This window comes from Balaenoptera physalus, assembly GCF_965194825.1.
Source record: "Balaenoptera physalus genome assembly, chromosome: 13".
Classification (NCBI taxonomy): Eukaryota; Metazoa; Chordata; class Mammalia; order Artiodactyla; family Balaenopteridae; genus Balaenoptera; species Balaenoptera physalus.
The window spans coordinates 5,147,401-5,167,091 of NC_138892.1; the positions used below are offsets into that span (position 1 = coordinate 5,147,401).

The window sequence follows — 19,691 nt, forward strand, 5'->3', positions numbered from 1 at the left end:
TAAAATTCCTGGTATTTCCTAAATGATAAGAGTGTTAAAAGTGAAAAGAGTGTCTTTCATTATCCATAAGAAGCTCCTTTCGACCACACTTGAGTTTATGTTAATAAGGTGACTTTTGGAAAGTCCCTAATAATGGGGGCTGGTGATCAGAGAGTTGGGACTTTCAGCCTCTTTCCACTGCCTTTGACTCTCAGGAAGGGGAGACGGATTGAAGCTTGGGTTAATCACCAATGGCTAATGATTTAATCAATCATGGCTATGTGATGAAGCCTCCATAAGAATCCCTAAAGTATGGGCTTCCAGGATGCTGAATGGATGGAGGTGTTGGGAGGATGGTGCCCCCAGAGAGGGCAGGGGAGCTCCGTGCCCCTTCATCCCCACCTCGCCCTGTGCATCTCTGCCGTCGGCTTTTCCTAAAGTGTATCCCTTATCACACGCCAGTAATCTAGTAAGTAAACTGCTTTCTGAGTCCTGTGACCCCACTAGCAAATTCTCAAACCTGAGGAAGGAGTCATGGGAAACTCCAATTTATAGTGAGTCCGTCAGAAGCACAGGTGACAGCCTGGGACATCTTGGGGTGGGGGGGGCAGTCTTGTGGGACTGAGTCCTTAACCTGTGGGGTCTGTGCTAACTCTGGGTAGAGAGTGTCAGAGTTGGGTTAAATTGTAGGGCACCTAGCCAGTGTCTGCAGAGAACTGGAGAACTGTTTGGTGTGGAGCAAAAACCCCACACATTTGGAGGTCAGAGTATTGAGAAGCACAGACGGAAGCAGAGTTTCCCTTTAGAGTGTGGAGAGAAGAAACGGAAGGTTTTTACTTTCATTTATTAAAAAAAAATTAAAGAGAAATCAAGTGTGCACATTTAGTTTCAAAGTGAAATGCTTGTGGTGATACCAGTGTCCACAGATGAACTAGGTGACAAGGACAGGCTGAGGTCACAGCTCGGGCCTCTGCAACCAGGTCACCTCTGAGCAGGGGGATGGACTCATTGGGTTTTAAAATGGAAAGTCCCACATCCCAGGACCCCCTCAGTCCTGGGGAATGTGGGACAGTGGTCATCCTATGCCCCACCCTAGGCCTGGGGACGGGGCGGATCTTTGACAACAATTGTAAGATGAATTCACTCATTTTGGAAACGTTTGAAAGAGTACGTGTTTCAGGATGATGGAAACATTGTGCCTACAGTAAACAAGACGAAAATAGATGAAGACATTAGGATAGAAATTAAGATGCTGAACGTGGTTTATGAAACACACACTATTTCTTACCTTCCTTCTTCAAACCCACTAGCATGGCTTTAGAAAATGTGGATTTTTAAGAGATATTAATCCACGAGGACAAAGAGAAAAGGAGAAGAAACAATGGAAATAAGATCTGGGAAGCAGGAAGGAAAATGGACGTGAGCATATTGATCTAACCACAATCACAGTAGGAACGGGAGGAAGAGAGGAAGCTTGTGTGTGTGTGTGTGTGTGTGTGTGTGTGTGTGCGTGTGCACGCGCACGCGTGTGTATGTGTGTGTGTGAGAGAGAGACAGAGACAGAGAGAGAGACAGAGACAGAGAGACAGAGAGAGAGAAGATTGTGTGGGGTTTGCAGCCATGACAGGAAACTGAATCATCATCTTGCATAATAGGACCTTGATAGATAATCCCTAAATCTAAGTAATCAATAACAACATAAGGGTACTATTTATAGATTTGAAGGTAAATGTAAAAAAATCAGGCAGGAATCCATGTCTTGCGGAAGCAGGAATCCCGTAGGGGGTAAGTGTTGCTGTGTTTGGGAAGTAATCATTGTACAAAGACTTGATTCTTTTGTTTTTTATAAATTTATTTATTTTATTTATTTATTTCTGGCAGTGTTGGGCCTTCACTGCTGCGCGTGGGCTTTCTCTAGTTGTGGTGAGCTGGGGCTACTCTACTCTTCGTTGTGGTGCGTGGGCTTTTTATTGCGGTGGCTTCTCTTGTTGCGGAGCACGGGTTCGTGGCACTCAGGCTTCAGTAGTTGTGGCACTCAGGTTCAGCAGTTCTGGCTCATGGGCTCTAGAGCGCAGGCTCAGTGATTTTGGTGCACGGGCTTAGTTGCTCCATGGCATGTGGGATCTTCCCGGACCAGGGCTCAAACCCATGTCCGCTGCATTGGCAGGCGGATTCTTAACCACTGCGTCATAAGGGAAGTCTAAGCCTTGATTCTTTAATCTAGGTTCATATAAAACAGATAAAAGCAGAAGCATTGAGTAGAGAACCACAAAGGAACACATAGAGATGGTACAAAAATATGGCGATCCATTGTGGATTTAACTTCCATTTTCTTGATTGCTAGTATGAAATAAAATTCATATTTTATGGCAAGACAAGAACAAATTAAACATAAAAAATGTTTCTCTGCCCTTTGGCCTCCTCTCTCCCCACACTGTGCATTGTGTATCTGCATTAGGCATCGACCAAACCTCCCCATCAGCAGAAATATATGCTCAATCATGAAAAGCAACATTCTCCCAGAATCAACAAGACAACTCCTTAAAAGATAACATTCCTGGGCTTCCCTGGTGGTGAAGGGAATAAATAAATAAATTTATATTAAAAAAATAACATTCCTTCTTGATCTTGATCTTGTAAGGGGCCATGAGGATGCTTAGATCTGGATCGTGTCAACTGTCAATAATATGTCATTTAAGTTACCACAGAACATTGAGTAGAGTTCCCTGTGCTATACAGTAGGTTCTCATTAGTTGTCTATTTTATACACAGTAGTGTGTATATGTCCATCCCAAATGGGAAGAGGGGATATATATGTATACGTATAGCTGATTCACTTTGCTGTACGGCAGAAACTAACACAACATTGTAAAGCAATTATACTCCAATAAAAGTTAATAACAAAAACAAAACTCAGATTGCCACATTACAGGACAAACAAACATATACAAGTTATGCTGTTTCCAACCTTAATTACTTCTTAAAAGTTTTATCATCAAATATATTCTGAAAAGAATGTGCAACATGTTTGTGGTATAATTTAGTAATAACAATATATATGTGCTTGAAATCATCATCAAGATTCATAAAAAAAAATAACACTTCATTTAACGTTCAGCCTTCTGTCCCACAAAACTTACCTGTGTCTTAACTTCTAAGGGGCAGAACAGTTCTCAGTGCTTTCTGGATGCTGCTCCTGGGTTATAATTCTCAATTTGGCTCAAATAAACATTTCTATTTCTTTCTTAGATCAACTGATTAATTTTTCATCGACACTAGTGAGGTTGAACATTTCTTTATCTCTTTACTGGCCTTTGGGTTTCCCCGTCTAAGAACCGCCTCTTCACTATCTTTCCTCATTTTTCTGTTGAACGATTTTCTTTTTCTTATTGATTGGTGGGCATTCTCCATACATTCTGTATGCTAATCTTTCCTGGTTATAACTTATGCAATTATCTTTTCTCATTTTCACTCTGGCTGGCCTTCATTTTATGTTGTGTGTGCATGTGTGCGTGTGTGTGTGTGTGTGTATGTGCAGGAGTGCAAAGAAGTTCATCATTTCGATGAAATGAATTTATCAATCCCCTTCCTGTAGCTTGAGTTTTAGTGCCTCGTTTAGGGGATGCTTCCTAACCCTATGGTAAAAATGATGTACTTCTACATTTTCTTCTAAAGATTTCAGAATTTTGCTACTCACTCTTAGATCTTTAATCTATGTACAATTGATTTTTGCATAGTGTATAGAAATAAATATGCCACAGCCTTCAATATAGCAGGGAAAAGTAAAAAGAATTAATGAACTTGAAGTATACCTGAAAAAATTATCCAGAACACAGTGCAGTGGGACAAAGTGACAGAAATATGAAGTAGACTGAGAAACATAGATAATGTACAGAGATCACAGACTGAGAAGGAATAATAGCCTGGTCGCTGTGTTCCAGAAGTGTAGTGAGCGTATCTGGCTGAGCAATACTTGGGATGTTTATTGACAAATTTCCAGAACTAATGTGAGAGATCAATCCTTGAAATCAGGAAACCCAATCAATTCCAAACAGAAGAGGTACGAGAAATTCACACTCAAAGTGGGAAAACTGGAGGGAGGGGGAGAGAGAGGGAGGGAGCAGGGGACAATGAGAAGAATGGCTGGTTCTCACTAGCACAAATCATGGTCTGAAGACAGCGGAAAATACCTTCAACATGCAGGAAGAAATGAACTATCTCTCAAGCAAAAATGCCATTTAAGAATGAAGATAAAATAAAGGCATCTTCAACATTCAAAAAACTGCAAGGATTTGCCCCCATGGGCCTTCATTAGAGAGAATTCAAGCAGAAGAAAGTGCTTTTTAATGGAAGGCCAGATGCATAAGAAGCAATATTCACAGTGGTGAATATTTGGGCAAAATTGATTATGTAGAAAAACAACATTTCATGGGGTTGTAAATTTTGTATGAGTTTACATTATCCATTAATAATATAGATCAGAAAAGGAGTGATCATAGTTAAAATGGTTTAGGTTTTTGTGTTGCTTAAAATAAAGAGTAAAGCTTGCAATGAATCTCAGAATTCCTTATTAAAATTACTAGAGTAATGACTGAAGGAAGAAAAATAGGAATATAACTTCCAAATTAATAAAGGGAGAAAATGGAAAGAGGAAAAAGAACTTAATCCAAAAGAAATCAAGGAAGGATAGAAAAAGGCAGAATTGGTGGGACAATTTGAAAGCACCTAATGTGTTGACAGAAATGAATCCAAATAGAACTATAATTACGATAGATACAAATAAAGTAAACTTGTAAACTCTACAGTTAAAAGATAAAGATTGTCATATTGGATTTTTAAAAAATCTAGCTACGTGCTATTAACAATAGATATACCTAAGACATAAGGGCATAAAAAAATGGAACGCCACTCACTAAAAGAAAGCTTATAAGTGTAGCGATACAAGACCAATTGATTTTAATGTAAAACATTTTACTGGAGATTAAAAGTGTCACTTATAATGATAAACAGTTCAATTAACTAGGAATATATAACAATTAAAATATTGTATGTACTTAATAATAGACCAACAAAACATATAAAACAACAATTGACAAAATTACAAAGAGATAAATTCACCAATGTTGGGAACTTTTAAGATACCGCTCTCAGCAATTGTTAGATTAAGCAGATGAAAATTTAGGAAAAGTAGAGAATAGTTAAATAATAAAATCACTAAACATTATATAAAGTTTCATATATATATATATATATATATAACTGTATATATGACTGTAGACATATATATATAACTGTATAGACAACTGTAGAATACAAATTCTTTTCAAGCACACTTGGGCATTTATGAAAATGGACCATGAACTGGATCATTCTCTGATCACAATATCTTTAAGTTTGAATAAATAATCTCTAGATAATTAGAAAAGATCTAGGTTTGGAAATAAAAAATATACTTCCACATAATTCATGGGTCAAAGATTGAACCGTAATGAAACTTATAAAATAATTAAATGAAGACAAAATACTAAATGTCAAAACTTGAGGGATGCAGTTAAAATAGTATTTAGAGGGAAATTTATAGCCTCAAATGCTTATCTTATGTGGAGGGACAAACAGGATTGTCTAGCAAATGGCTCTGGACATTTGTGTGATCTACAACAGATATTCCTGTGAGCAGGGGCTCTCCTTCTTCCAGCAGCACAAATCCAGCACCTCACCTGATCCCCAAGGCTAGCAGCTAGCATTCCAAGACAATCCCCTGCATAGATAGTGTTTACTCTGGGCTTCTTGCTGCCTAAGCCCCAAGAGTGCATTCTCTGCAGCCATACTGGTTTCTCATGTCTGACTATAAAAAGATGGAGAAGCGGGCAGGGATCATGCCTCCCATAAAATGTAATCCATGGCATGTCCAGCAGCCCAGCTCAGGGCTGATAGAGCCCCTGTGAGGTTACGAGAGTACCAGGCCCTGTGAGTCTTTTCTTACCGGCCTTGGACTTGAGAGATTCCTCAAAAAATCCTGTTCTTTGGGCTTCCCTGGTGGCACAGTGGTTGAGAGTCTGCCTGCCAATGCAGGGGACGCGGGTTCTAGCCCTGGTCTGGGAGGATCCCACATGCCGCGGAGCAACTGGGCCCGTGAGCCACAATTACTGAGCCTGCGCGTCTGGAGCCTGTGCTTCGCAACAAGAGAGACCGCGATAGTGAGAGGCCTGTGCACCGCGATGAAGAGTGGCCCCCGCTTGCCGCAACTAGAGAAAGTCCTTGCACAGAAACGAAGACCCAACACAGCCATAAATAAATAAATAAATAAAAATTAAAAAAATATATATTAAAAAAAAAAATCCTGTTCTTTATCCCACACAGATGGAATTGTGGTATTTGCCTTCTCCCTCTTCACCATAACTCCACAAGAAGAAAGATGAAAACTGATGAGAACAAATTAAATGAGAGAATGTAAAGGAAAGGGAAATTGATCAGGATTACCACCCTCCAAAGGGCACTTAACGCTGTGCAGCAACCACCCTCCGCTCACCCAGACCGTCATTCTCTGACTGTCGTAGAACACGGTTCTTCACTTGCTTCTCTTCCTCAGATCTTCATCTCCTCCTCTTCACCTCTTCATCCCTCTCAGCTAATGACCTTCCTTCTTGTTAGGGGCTGAATTGTGTGTCGCACCCCCCCCACAAATTTGTGTGTTGAAATACTAACCCCTAGGACCTCAGAATGTGACTGCATTTGGAGACAGTGTCTTCAAAGAGGTGATTAAGGTTAAATGAGGTCATACGGATAGGCCCTCATCCAATATGAATGGTGTCCTTATGAGAAGAGGAGATTGGGACACAGACACGCCGAGTGAAACCATCTAGAGAAGCTGAGGAGAGAGGCCTTGGAAGGAATCAACCCTGCCGACACCTGGATCTCACACTTGCAGTCTCCAGCACAATGAATTTCTGTTCTTTGAGCCATCTGATCGTGTGGTACCTTATTCTGGTGACCTGAGCAAGCTCACACACTCCTTTCACCAGGAAAATAGAAGCAACAAGAGGAGATATGCCATAAGCTCCTGCCACCTCACCTGCCCACATCCCACACCTCTGCTTCTCTCCTGTGACTGTGGAAAACTTCCCGTGCTCCTGGTGGACCAGCTCCTCCCCCACTGCCTCTAGATCCTTCTCCTTACTGAGGTCCCTCCCCCACTCCACATCCTCATTCTGGCCATTCTACCATCTTTCTCTTGCTTCATCAATTTTTCCTTAGTCACATCAGCATACAAACATCATGCTATTTTCCCATCTTATAAAGTGGTTCTTGAGCCCGCTGTCTCTCCCTCCCCCGGCTACTGCCCACTCTCCCCTTCCCTTGCACAATAAAACTCGTGGCAAGAGGTGTGGCCACACCCACTGTCTCTTAGCCAATCTCCCTCCTCCAATTTTCTCTCTGCCCAGGTTCCCTCCTCTTTTTTAAAACTTTGTGTTGAGAAATATAATGCATATACAAAGCACACAAAACACAAGTGTGTGCTTTATTAAGTAACTATGAAAGGAAACGTCTGTGTGATTACTACTCGGGTTGAGAACCCCTCTGTTGCCTGTAATCTAGAAGACTAGGCACGTTATCTCTTCCTCGTGATGGACCCTCTCCCTGCCTTGGGGTATTATTATCCTGAAGTTTGTAGTAGTAATTGTCTCATTTTTCTTAACACACTTATCACCTAGTATGTACCCATAAGAAATAAAGTTTAGTCTTTCCTGGTTTTGAACTTCGTATAAAGAGATTATATGATACACATTCTTTGTGTCTTCTTTCACTCATCACGATGTTTGGGAGACTCATCCTTGTAGGAGTAGCTCATTGATTTTCAGCGCTCTGCAGGAGCATTTCTCAAAGTGGGTCCCCAGAGCAGCCGCATCAGTGTCACCAGAAGCCTTGTTAGAAATGCAAATTCTTGGGTCCATCCCAGACCTAGTGAATGAATCAGAAACTCTGGGGGTGGGGTGAACCCTCCCAGGAGATTCCGATGTACGGTAAAATTTGAGACTCACTACTAAACATTATTCCACTTTATTTTTCCAACCTACGATTGATGAGCTTTTGCGTTATTTCCAGTTCTTTTGCTGTTATAAACATCACCGCTACGAACAGTCTTACCCAGGGTTCCCACAGCACTTGTGCATGAGATTTGGGGGCAGGACTTTTGCTCCGTCCATTTTCACCTTTCCTGATACATGCCAAGATGTTTTCTGAAGGGATTAGTATCAGTCCGGGTCTAAGCAGAAAACAAAAGACACACTCAATCCAGGTAAATGAGGAGAGTTTGATAACAGATGATTTATAACAGTGTCCTGAGAAAAAGCCATGTTTTCACTAAACTAAAAAACCAGTGGAGCACAGATGTACTTGGGATTGGTTGCAGTGAGCATGTTATTCTTAGTTGCACCCAAATAATCTGTGATATTTTATCCATCAACAATGCGAAGTATTTTCATACATACCATTAGAGAAATTAGGCTACAAAAATTTCTGTGACAAAGTTAGTATTGGATACAAAAACAGACTTCAGGCTCCTGGTGTTTCCTTTCTGGGTTTTCTGCGGTCATTAATCAGACCCTTGAAATGTTGGCGCCTTAGAAGACCTACTTTGTACATCAACCTAGTGCCTTAGAATGGGATTGAACTTTCTGTAAAGGAGTCTTCTAATTTTTTGTTACATTGTGTTCAGAATCTGTTGGAGATCTTTAATCAAAGTATTCATTAAATGGGTGTCAAGAATTTTGAGCTTTGAAACTTTAGCGAATTGTAATTATTAGAAACAATCCTTGCCAACAGGGAAACATTGAAATTCATCTCTACAAAAGCAAGGGAGGAGCTGAAGAAATCAAATGCTGAGCATTCCAATGTGTTCAAGTTCTGATTTTCACATTCCATAATTGTTTTTGGAATATGTCAACATGTGGGAAGAATCTTTTGGTGAGATTCCTAGTTTTAATTGGATAAATTTATATTCTGTACTGGAATGGGAGGAAATCAAGAAGGCCTACAATTTTGCAGTCTTTAAATTTGATGAAACACTGAAAAGAATAATAAACAAAATTTGAGGGAACATGTTTTGGCTTATGAAAATATTTGTCATAGAACAGTAGCCTATTCTGTCAAAATTGAGTCAAAATGACAACCTATGGAGCTATTTGAGCTGGAGTATTTATACATTCAATTAAAAAATAGAATTGAGGGACTTCCCTGGTGGCACAGTGGTTAAGAATCTGCCTGCCAATGCAGGGGACACGGGTTCGAGCCCTGGTCTGGGATGATCCCACATGCCGCAGAGCAACTAAGCCTGTGCGCCACGGCTACTGAGCCTGAGCTCTAGAGCCCGTGAGCCACAACTGTTGAAGCCCGTGCGCCTAGAGCCCGTGCTCCGCAACAAGAGAAGCCACCGCAATAAGTCTGCGCACCGCTACGAAGAGCAGCCCCCGCTCTCTGCAACTAGAGAAAGCCCGCAAGCAGCAATGAAGACCCAACACAGCCAAAAATAAATAAATAAACAAGTGAACAAATAAATAAATTTATTTAAAAAAATAGAATTGAGAATATCTTCCATTTACCAAAGTTTTTCTGAGTTTACCTGGTACCTTAGTGCCCACAGGAAGAGGACTTTCTCAATTAAAATCTAGTCTACAAAGAAGAGTTGGTGGAAAATATCAACAGATTTAAATTTATCATCACAGAATGCAACTTTGAGTAAGACTGCAAGCGATTTTATGACAAAACAAAGAATAATAAGACCATATTGAAAAAAAGAGCATTCTTCAGAAAAATATCAGTGACATGGCCATAGAACAATATAATAAACTAATTCATTGGGCCATAAACAGTGTTTCAGAAAATGCATTAGTTTAACTATCTTATCAACTTGTTTAGCTCTCAAAAGCATCCCAGTTTGAACGATGACCATACCCATGAGAAGACTTTGACATGGTGGTCACCCCTCCTCCTCCCTGAAGCCTATTCTTGGCTTCTGAGTTCCACGCTTTCCTTCTTCCCTTCTGGCCACTCTTCAGCAGGTCCCCCTCATTTCCTAGACCTCTAAACCATGGACTGCCCAGCTCTCAACCCTTTGCTACTTTTTGTTTACACTCTCTTCCTGGTCTTAACCACCATCTGTCTATAAATAACTTTCCAATGGACCTTTCCCCAGAACTCCAAGATCACATCCAGAGCCAGCTGGATATTCCACTTGAAGGTATGGAAAACATCCCCCCAGCTCCACTCTCAGTGATGTCCTCCCTAGCAAAGCCCACTTCACATGCATGTGTAACAAATAATACAGAGAGAACTGTGTACCCTTTACTCCATTCCCCTCAATGGTAACATCTTACAAACTCATGGTGCACCATCACAACCAAGATATTGACCTTGATAGAGTCAAGAAACAGAAGATCCTCCTGTTGCCCTTTTATAGCCACACCCACTTCCCTTCCACCTCAAGGCCTCCTGACGTTTTCATTTCTCTGGGATAAGTGTCTGCCGTGCAATCGCTGGGTTGTACGGCTGTTGCACTCTTAGTTTTGAAAAGAAATTGTCACACTGTTTTCCAGAGTGGCTGGGCAGGTTTGCATTCCTATCAGCAATATATCCAGGTTATCTGCATCCTCACTGACATTTGGTGCTGTTACTATTTTTTATTTTAGCCATTCTCCTATGTGTGTAATGGTATCTCTTTATGGTTTTAATTTTCATTTCCCTAATGGCTAATGATGGTAAACATTTTTTCATGTGTTTATTTGCCATCTGTGTAGCCTCTTGGGTGAAATGTCTCTTCATCACATATTTGGCCCATTTTCTAATTGGGTTGTTTGTTGTTTTACTGTTGAGTTTTGAGAGTTCTTTATGTTTTGGATACCAGTCTTTTGTAGGCCATTTTCTCCCAATCTCTGGTTTGTATTTTCATACTCTTAACAGAGTTCTTCACAGAGCAAAAGTTTTAAATTGTAATGGAGTCCAATTTATCAATTTTTCCTTTTATAGATCATGCTTTTGGTGTCAAATCGAAGATTTCTTTGCCTAGCCCTACACTGCAAAGATTTTATCTATTTAAAGTTTTATAGTTTTATATTTTACATTTAAGTCTGTGATCCATTTTGAGATAATTTTTGCAGAAGATATGAGACAGATTAAGTTGTTTTTTTTTTTAAACCTATGAATGTTCAATTACTCCAACACCATTTGTTGAAAAAGCTATCTTTCCTCCATTGGGTTGCTTTTGCATCTTTGTCAAAAATCAATTGGACATATTTGTATGGGTCTATTTCTGGGTTCTCTATTCTGTTCCATTGATCTATATGTCTATCCCTCCACCAATATAATACCATCTTAATTACTTCAGCTATATTACAAGTATTGAACAGGCAGACTGATATCTCTCACTTTATTATTCTTTTTCAAAATTGTTTTAGCTATTTCCTTTAGCTAGTTCCTTTGCCTTTCCATATATATTTTAGAATAATCTTCTGTATATCTACAAAAAATCTTGGCTCATCGCCGCGGGGCGCGCCACGCGCTGCTGCCTGGGGTCGGGCGAGAGCGATCCCAGGGCCCGTTCGCCTGCCCGCAGTTCGCCCAAGACTCGGGGCCGAGAGGAAGCGCTAGAGCCCAGAGTTCGCCCCGCGCCGCCTGGAGGACGCATCTGCCCGGCCCGGCGACCGCCGCTCGCGCCCACCGCCCCGGAGCCGCTGAAGGACGTCCCCCTGGGCCTGGCCCCGCCCGGCCGCGGCCGCGCTCGCCTGGCCCTCCTCTCGGGCCATTACATTTACTACCATTACGGCTGCGACGGCGTGGACGACCGGGGCTGGGGCCGCGTCTACCGCACTCTGCAAACGCTGTGCTCGTGGCCAGAGGGCCGGCCGGCGGCCGTACCCGAACTGGCTGCAGTGCAGGCGGCCCTGGAGGACATGGGCGACAAGCCCCCCGGGCTCCGGGGCTCTCGGGGATGGATCGGCTGTGTAGAGGCCAGCCTCTGCCTTGACCACTTCGGGGGACCTCCAAGGGCGCCCATGTCACGTGCCCCGTGGAGCAGGGCTTCAGGGGGAACTGGAGAGGCTCTATTCCCACTTGGCAGGGGCCAGGGGGCCTGTAATGGTTGGAGGGGATGCGGATGCCCGGTCAAAGGCCTTGCTGGGAGTGTGCCTGGGGCCAGGCACGGAAGCCTACGTCCTGGTATTGGACCCTCACTGCTGGGGTGATCCGAAAAACCCCAGTGAACTACAGGCTGCTGGGTGGGTGGGCTGGCGAGAGGTGAGCTCAGCCTTTGACTCCAACTCCTTCTACAACCTGTGCTTGACCAGCTGTAACTCGGAAAAGCAGCTGCCCACCCTGGACTGAGGCCAAGGACCCAGAACTGAGCCGGCTCTAGCGCTGTGCCCGTTGAGCTACCCCATTTCAAAGGCAGAGGCTGCCTGATGTCAGACCCCCAGGAAGTCCCAGCAGAGCCTGGGATCTTTGGTGTCAATAAAGTGGCAAGGCCCAGCACCACCCCCCCCACAAAAAATAAATCTTGCTTGGGCTTTGATAGACACTGCATTAAACCTGCGTATCAATTTGGGGAGAATTGACATCTTTATTGTGTTGATTCTTCCAAACTATTTCACAGTGCAACTCTTTCTCTATTTAATCTTTTAAAATTTCTTTTATCAGTGTTTTGTTGTTTTGTTGTTTTCTGCATACGAATCCTGTACAAATTTTGTTAGATATACATCTATGTATTTTTGAGTGATTGTATATGGTATTGTATTTTAAATTTCGCTGACCTTGTGTCCACTGTTAGCATATACAAATAAAATTGATTTCTGTATATTCACCTGTATCTTGTGACCTTGCTGAATTCACTTATTGTTCTAGGAAGCTGTTATTGTTGTTTTTGGTAAATGCTTTGGGATTTCCTATGTAGACAATCATGCCAACTGCAAGTAAGGACAGTTTTATTTCTTCCTTTCCAATCTGAATGTCTTTTATTTCCTTTTTTCCTTTCCTCATTGCTCTGGCTAGAACTCCCAGCACTATGTTGAATGAAAATAGTGAGAGGGAACATCCTGGCCTTGTTCCCATTCTTGGGGGAAAAGCACTCAGTCTTGACCATTAAGTATAAAGTTCGCTATTGGGTTTTTGTAGAAACTCCCTATCAAGTTGAGGAAGTTGCCCTCTGTGCTCATTTTTCTGTGACTTTTGATCATGAATGGCAGTTGATTTTTTTTTAAAGATATAATTCACATACTATAAAATTCCCTTTTAAAAAGTATACAATTTAGTGGGTTTTAGTATATTCACAACGTTGTTCAACCATCAACACTAACTCTGGAATATTTTCATCACCCCGAAAAGAAACCCCGTCCCCTTCAGCAGTCACTCTCCCTTTCCTCCTTCTCCCCAGAACCTGGAAACCAGGACCTTGCTTTCTGTCTCTATGGGTTTGCCTACTGAGGACATTTCATATAAATAAAATCATACAATATGTAGCCCTTGTGTCTCACTTCTTCCACTTAGCATAGTGCCTTCAAGGTTCATCCATGTGGTAGCACACACCAGTACAGTCAGCCCTCTGTGTTCGTGGGTTCTGCATTTGTGGATTCAACCAACCGTGGATCAAAAATATTTGAAAAAATTTCAGAAAGTTCCAAAAAACAAAACTTGAATTGTCTGTGCATGGCAACTATTTAGATAGTGTTTACACTGTATTTATCACTATTTATATAACATTTACATTGTAATAGGTGTTATAAGAATCTAGAGATGATTTAAAGTATATAGGAGGATGTGTATAGGTTATATGCAAATACTATGCCATTTTGTATAAGGGACTTGAGCACCCACAGATTTTGGTATCCATGGGGTGTCCTGTAACCAGTCCCCCGTGGCACTGAGGGACAAGAGTGTTTCACTCCTTTTTATGGCTGATTAATATTCCATTGTACTGTGATACCACATTTTGTTGATCGATTCATCAATTGGTGAACATGCAGGTTGGTTCCTTTTTTTTTTCTATTATGAGTAATGCTTCTGTGAACATTCATGTACAAATGTTCATGTAGACACGTGTTTTCAATTATCTTGGGCATATGCCTAGGAGTGGAATTGCTGGGTTATATAGAAACTCTATGTTTAGCACTTTGAGAAACTGTTAAACAGTTTTACAGTAGCTGCACCATTTTACATTCCCACCAGCAATGTATAAGAGTCCCAGTTTTTCTGCATCTTCACCAACATTTGTTATTGTCTGTCCTTTAAATTATAGCAATACTGGAGAATGTGAAGTGATATCTCATTATGGTTGTGATTAGCATTCTCCTAAAGGCTAATGATGTTTAGTATATTTTCATGTGCTTATGGGCCCTTTGTGTATCTTCTTTAGAGAAAGGTCTATTCAAATATTTTGCCCGTTTAAAAAGCTTGGGTTATTTGTCTTTCTTATTATTGAGCTGTAAGAATTCTTTATATATTTTGGGTATTAGACCCTTACCAGATATATGATTTGCAAATATTTTCTCCCATTCTGTGGGTTATCTTTTCACTTTTTTGCCAGTGTCCTTTGAAACAAAAAGTTTTAAATTTTGGTGAAATTCAATTTATCTATTTTTTTCTTTTGTCACTTGTACTTTGGTGTCATATCAAAGAAACTGTTGTCCAGTCTAAGCTCACAAAGAAAATCCCTAGGTTTTCCTCTAAGAGTTTTATAGTTTTGGCTCTTACATTTAGGTCTTTGATCTATATGAGTTAATTTTTGTATAGGGTGTGAGGTAGGAGGTCCAACTTCATTCTTTGCTATGGATATCCAGTCTCAGAAAAGACTATTCTTTGGTCATTAAATTGTTTTGGCACCCTCTTTCAAATAAATTGACTAAATGTTAGGATTTATTTCTAGTCTTTCAATTCTATTCCATTCAACTATGCCAGATGATACATTCTTGATTACTATAGATTTGTAGATAAATATTGAAATTGAAGGCTCTGTTGTCAAGTGTATATATGTTCATAATTGTTGTCTTGATGAATAGATCCTTTTATCATTACAAAATATCCTTCTTTTTCTCTAGTAACAATTTTTGTCTTGAAGTCTGTTCTGTCTGATATTAGTGTAGCCAGTCCAGTGCTCTTTTTGTTAGTTTGAATGGTATATCATTTCTCATTCTTTTATTCAAATTACTTGTGTCTTTGACTCTAAAGTGTGCCTCTTGTGGATAGCATCAAATTGGGTCATTTAAAAAATCCATTTTGCCAATCTCGACCTTTCAAGTGGAATGTTTAATACATTTACATCTAATGTATTATTGATAATGTAGGATTTACATCTGCCATTTTGTTTTTTGTTTTCTATATGTCCTGTTTTTTTTGTTCCTGTATTCCTCCATTACTCCCTTCTTTCATATAAAATAAATATTTGCTACTGTACTATTTTAATTCCCTTGTCATTTCTTTCACATATTTTTTGAATTATATTCTTAAGGGTTGCCCTGAGGATTACAATTAACATCCTTACTTATAAAAATCTAGTTTGGATTAATACCAACTTAATTTCAACCGTTTAGAAAACTTTACTTCTAAATAGCTCCATCTCCTCCTTACCCCCTTTGTGCTATTATTGTCAGGCAAATTACATTTTTTAAAATAAATTTATTTATTTGTTTTATTTTATTTATTTTTGGCTGTGTTGGGTCTTCATTGCTGCATGTGGGCTTTCTCTAGTTGCAGCGAGTGGGGGCTACTCTTCAGTGCAGTGCGCGGGCTTCTCATTACAGTGGCTTCTCTTGTTGTGGAGCACAGGCTCTAGGCAAGTGAGCTTCAGTAGTTGTGGCACGTGGGCTCAGTAGTTGTGGTGCACGGGCTTAGTTGCTCCGCGGCATGTAGTATCTTCCCGGATAAGGTCTCGAACCTGTGTCCCCTGCATTGGCAGGAGGATTCTTAGCCACTGTGCCACCAGGGAAGTCCCTACATTTTAAATATATTGTATGCTCATTAGTATAGATTTGTAATTGTGGCTTTACACAGTTGTCTTTTAAATAATACAGGAGAAAATAGAGTTACAAACAAAAATACACTTATACTGTCTTTTTTATTTACCTATGTTGGTACCTTTACTGGGGCTCTTTATCTTTCACATGAATTCCAGTTACTGCCTAATGTCCTTTCATTTTAGTCTGAAGGACCTCTCTTTATTATTTTTTGTAGGGTCAGTCTGCTAGTGATGAATTCTCTCCAGTTTTATTTACCTGGAAATGTCTTAATTTTCCCTACATTTCTGAAAGAGAGTTTTGCTGGGTAAAGAATTCTTCATTGCTAGTCTTTTTCTTTCAGCATTTTTTTTTTTTTTTCTTTCAGCACTTTAAATCTATCTTCCCATTGCCTTCTGGCTCCCATGGTTTCTGACGAGAAACAAGCTGTTAATTTTATTGATGACACCTTATATAGATCACTTTCTTCTCTCTTGCTGCTTTTGAAATTTTCTCTTTGTCTTTGACTTTCAAGAGTGTGATGATGATGTGTCTAGGTGTTTGAGTGTATCCTACTCAGAGTTTGTTGAGCTTGGATGTGCAGATTAATGTATATCATCAAATTTGGGGAAATTTTTTGATTTCTCTGATACCATCCCTGGCAGGGGGTGGGGTGGGGAACCTCATTTTAGCTTGGCAAGGGTGGAAGTCTAGGCTCCCTACTTAGCCTTTGCTGGCATGAGTGGTGATGGGCCACTGATTTTTCTGCAGCATTTGGCTGGAGTAGAGTGGTTATTGTCTAAATATTCCATCTTCATAGGCTACCTCTTTCCTCATTCTTTGGCTTGAGAGGGCAGGCTTTTTGGAGGAGCTTTTTTTTTGTATGCCCCTTCCAGGTTGCCAGCTTCTTTGGCTGTAAATCTGAGCTATATGATACAAAAGAATACCCAAGGAACCCACCGTCGTGTCATTCCTTGGATCCTGAGCAACCTAGCCAGTCTGCCTTTTTTTCTCCACCTTTCTGAGTCTTTTTTTTTTTTTTTTTTAGTTGTTTTCAGTTGTGCTTTGCTGAAAGAATAGGGAAGCATGAAACTACTCCATCTTCCCAGAAATGGAAATTGACTATATTTCTCTTTAGAAGGTACTTTTTCATAGCCACCTTACCTTGTTACATGTCTGCTTCCCCCACCCCCATTGTCTGTCCTTTTCACAAACGTTATTCCTTCATTAGTCTCATTGAGCATCCTAAATATGCTTAAAGTCTTTTTTTTTTCAGACTGTTCTATTATTTTAATTTCATCTGGAGTTAATTCATATTATGATTATTGATTCTGGTGGCCATTATTCTTAGCATTAGATGCCTTCATGGGCTTCAGAGTTTTGATTTTTAGGCTCAATTTTGGGTAAAAGGGTATCTTTCACTTTCTTTCCCTCTTTGTGTACTCAACCCCCCTCCATCTTGGGGCCCCTTCTCCCCCTGGTCTAGCAGTTTGGGGTCATTCCAATGATGCCTGGTCTGCAGTACAGAAACATGTTTTATATTGGTGGTTCACAATTCCTGGCCCTCTGGGGTCTACTTGTCAACCAGGGGGCGTGAGATTAACGATACTGGATGTTCTCCCTTGTCCTAGGGCCACACCTTCACAGGAGGTGTTGTTGCCCCATGAAATAGTTGAAGAGATTTTTCAGACTCCTCTTTGACATAGGGGTGAACACTCTCTCCCCTCATTTCAAATAGGAATCCTGGCTCTGTTTCCAGCCTTTTCTCCTCATTACGCCTCGGGATCCAGAGTCCAGCAAGCCCATGGCTTTGTCCATACTTAGCAGTTTGCGTTTCTGGACCACAGTGGAGTTTATATTGCTTCTGAGCCCAGCCAGATCCTCTCAACACTTTACTGTATAGTTTATTGTTGTGTGTCTGTGGCAGAGAGCAGCACCTCACAGCCTGCATCATAGCATTATCTGGATCTGAAGCCAAATACTCTGTTTTTCTTATTTTAATATTTATTTTCATCTTTATTTAGCTCTATTTTATGCAAGGTCACTTTATACCCTATTTGAAATAGGTGAAATACAAATAAATTATATATTTCTTCAAGTTTATGTTTCATCATTTCTCAAATCAAGGCGCACCTTATATTAAATGCATCTGAGAATTTAAGATGTACGGTGTCAACCACACTTGGAAATGCAGCAGACACTTCACTCATATACACAGCATCCGGTAACCTGCGGAGGTGCAATCCAGGCACTGAGGGCAGAAAAACCGGTGGGGTGACTCACAGGAGTGGATTTCTCTGTGTGTTTGGAAAAAGTGGGAGGGGTAGAGGGGTACAGGACAATTTCTGCACTTGAAATCACCGACCTCAGTCAAGATGAATGCAGCTCCTGCCCCCTCGTGAGGTGGGAGAACGCACAGAAGCAGTTTAAGGAAACAGTGTCTCCTTTCTTTCCCCTCTTGCTTTATGTACGGGACATTATCAGCTGGTCACAAAAGGTGCACTTTTTGTCACACTGGGGTACACACAGTTGTGGGCACAGCTAGACTATCTTTTCCAAGTACTGACACCCTCATGTTCCAATTCCCATTTTATAGAAGCAAAAACTGTAAAGGCATGAGTGAAGCCGACTCTGCCCAGGCCTGCCAGAGGGGTGCAAGTGGCTGCCAGTAGTTCGGCCTCCTTGAAGACGGTGTCCTCGGTGTCCACTGGCACGGTGGGTGTCTTTTCTCTCCATCCATGCTCCATCCTGGAATTGACCATTTAGAAGTAGCTCAGCAAGGTCAAGTGGGAAAGGCAACCAGATCCTGAGTCAAAAAGCTCATACACTTTGGCCCAGGAATTTCACTCCTGGGAAATTACCCTGGCAAAGCTGGCAGAGGAAGGGAATGGGATTTATACACAAGTGAGGTTTATAAAACTTCCACATGTAAAATAAGATGGAGCTCTATCAAAAGGGGCATATTAAATAAACTGGGTACACGATTTCATTGGAACATAGGCAGTAATTGAAAACTATGCTTTTGAAATAGCTTTAATGGAAAATGCTCAAATTCAGTGTGCTATTAAGGTCGCAAAACATGTCATAAGGTACAGTAATTAATATTTATTTATGGCCGTGCCACGCAGCTTGTGGAATCTTCATTCCCCCACCAGGGATCCAACCCGTGCCTCCTGCAGTGAAAGCATGGAGTCCTAACCACTGGACTGCCAGGGAATTCCCAATAATTAATATTTTGTAATAGAATATATCATAGAAAAGTGACTGGATGGAACTAGAGAAATATCACTGTTTGTTCTCGCAGGTGGAGGGGCTCTGAATATAAACTTTTTCAAAAAAGACTTCCCGGATATCAAAATTTTCTACAGTGAATATACACTACATTGAACTTGTATTGAAGTTACAGTATGTAAAGCAAACTTCGTTAAAAAAAATTACAACCTATACAAAAAGAGCTTTACTATCAGTCTTAGAAAGAATTTAAAAGAAAGGAAAACACCTATCATAATAATAAAATCAGTCATCACTGATTGGCTGCTGAGGACAGGCACAGAGCAGTTGCCCGGGAAGCGGGGCTGCGCGCGCCATTTCCGGGGCGGGGCCTCGGCCGCGCGCGAGCTGGTGGTCTCCATGGCAACCAGCGGGGCCCGCGCGAGGCGAGCCTGGAGCCGCCACCGCCGCCGCTCAGGCCCCGCCCGCACCCCGGCCGCTCAGCCACCCGCCCTCCGCCGCGACCCC

At 41.2% G+C, this 19,691-nt stretch overlaps 1 long non-coding RNA gene and 1 pseudogene across 2 annotated transcripts; both read left to right on the forward strand.

The window, feature by feature from the left end:
* The first annotated feature begins 2,785 nt into the window (after positions 1-2,785).
* LOC309641773 lies at positions 2,786-9,521 on the forward strand. Its single transcript, XR_014252764.1, has 2 exons — positions 2,786-6,015; positions 6,340-9,521. It is a non-coding gene; the product is annotated as an uncharacterized lncRNA (long non-coding RNA).
* Positions 9,522-11,841: 2,320 nt separating this feature from the next.
* On the forward strand, positions 11,842-19,460 carry LOC309641772 (ufm1-specific protease 1 pseudogene; annotated as a pseudogene). The gene has a single exon. The product of its transcript is annotated as an ufm1-specific protease 1 pseudogene (transcript).
* Positions 19,461-19,691: the final 231 nt, after the last annotated feature.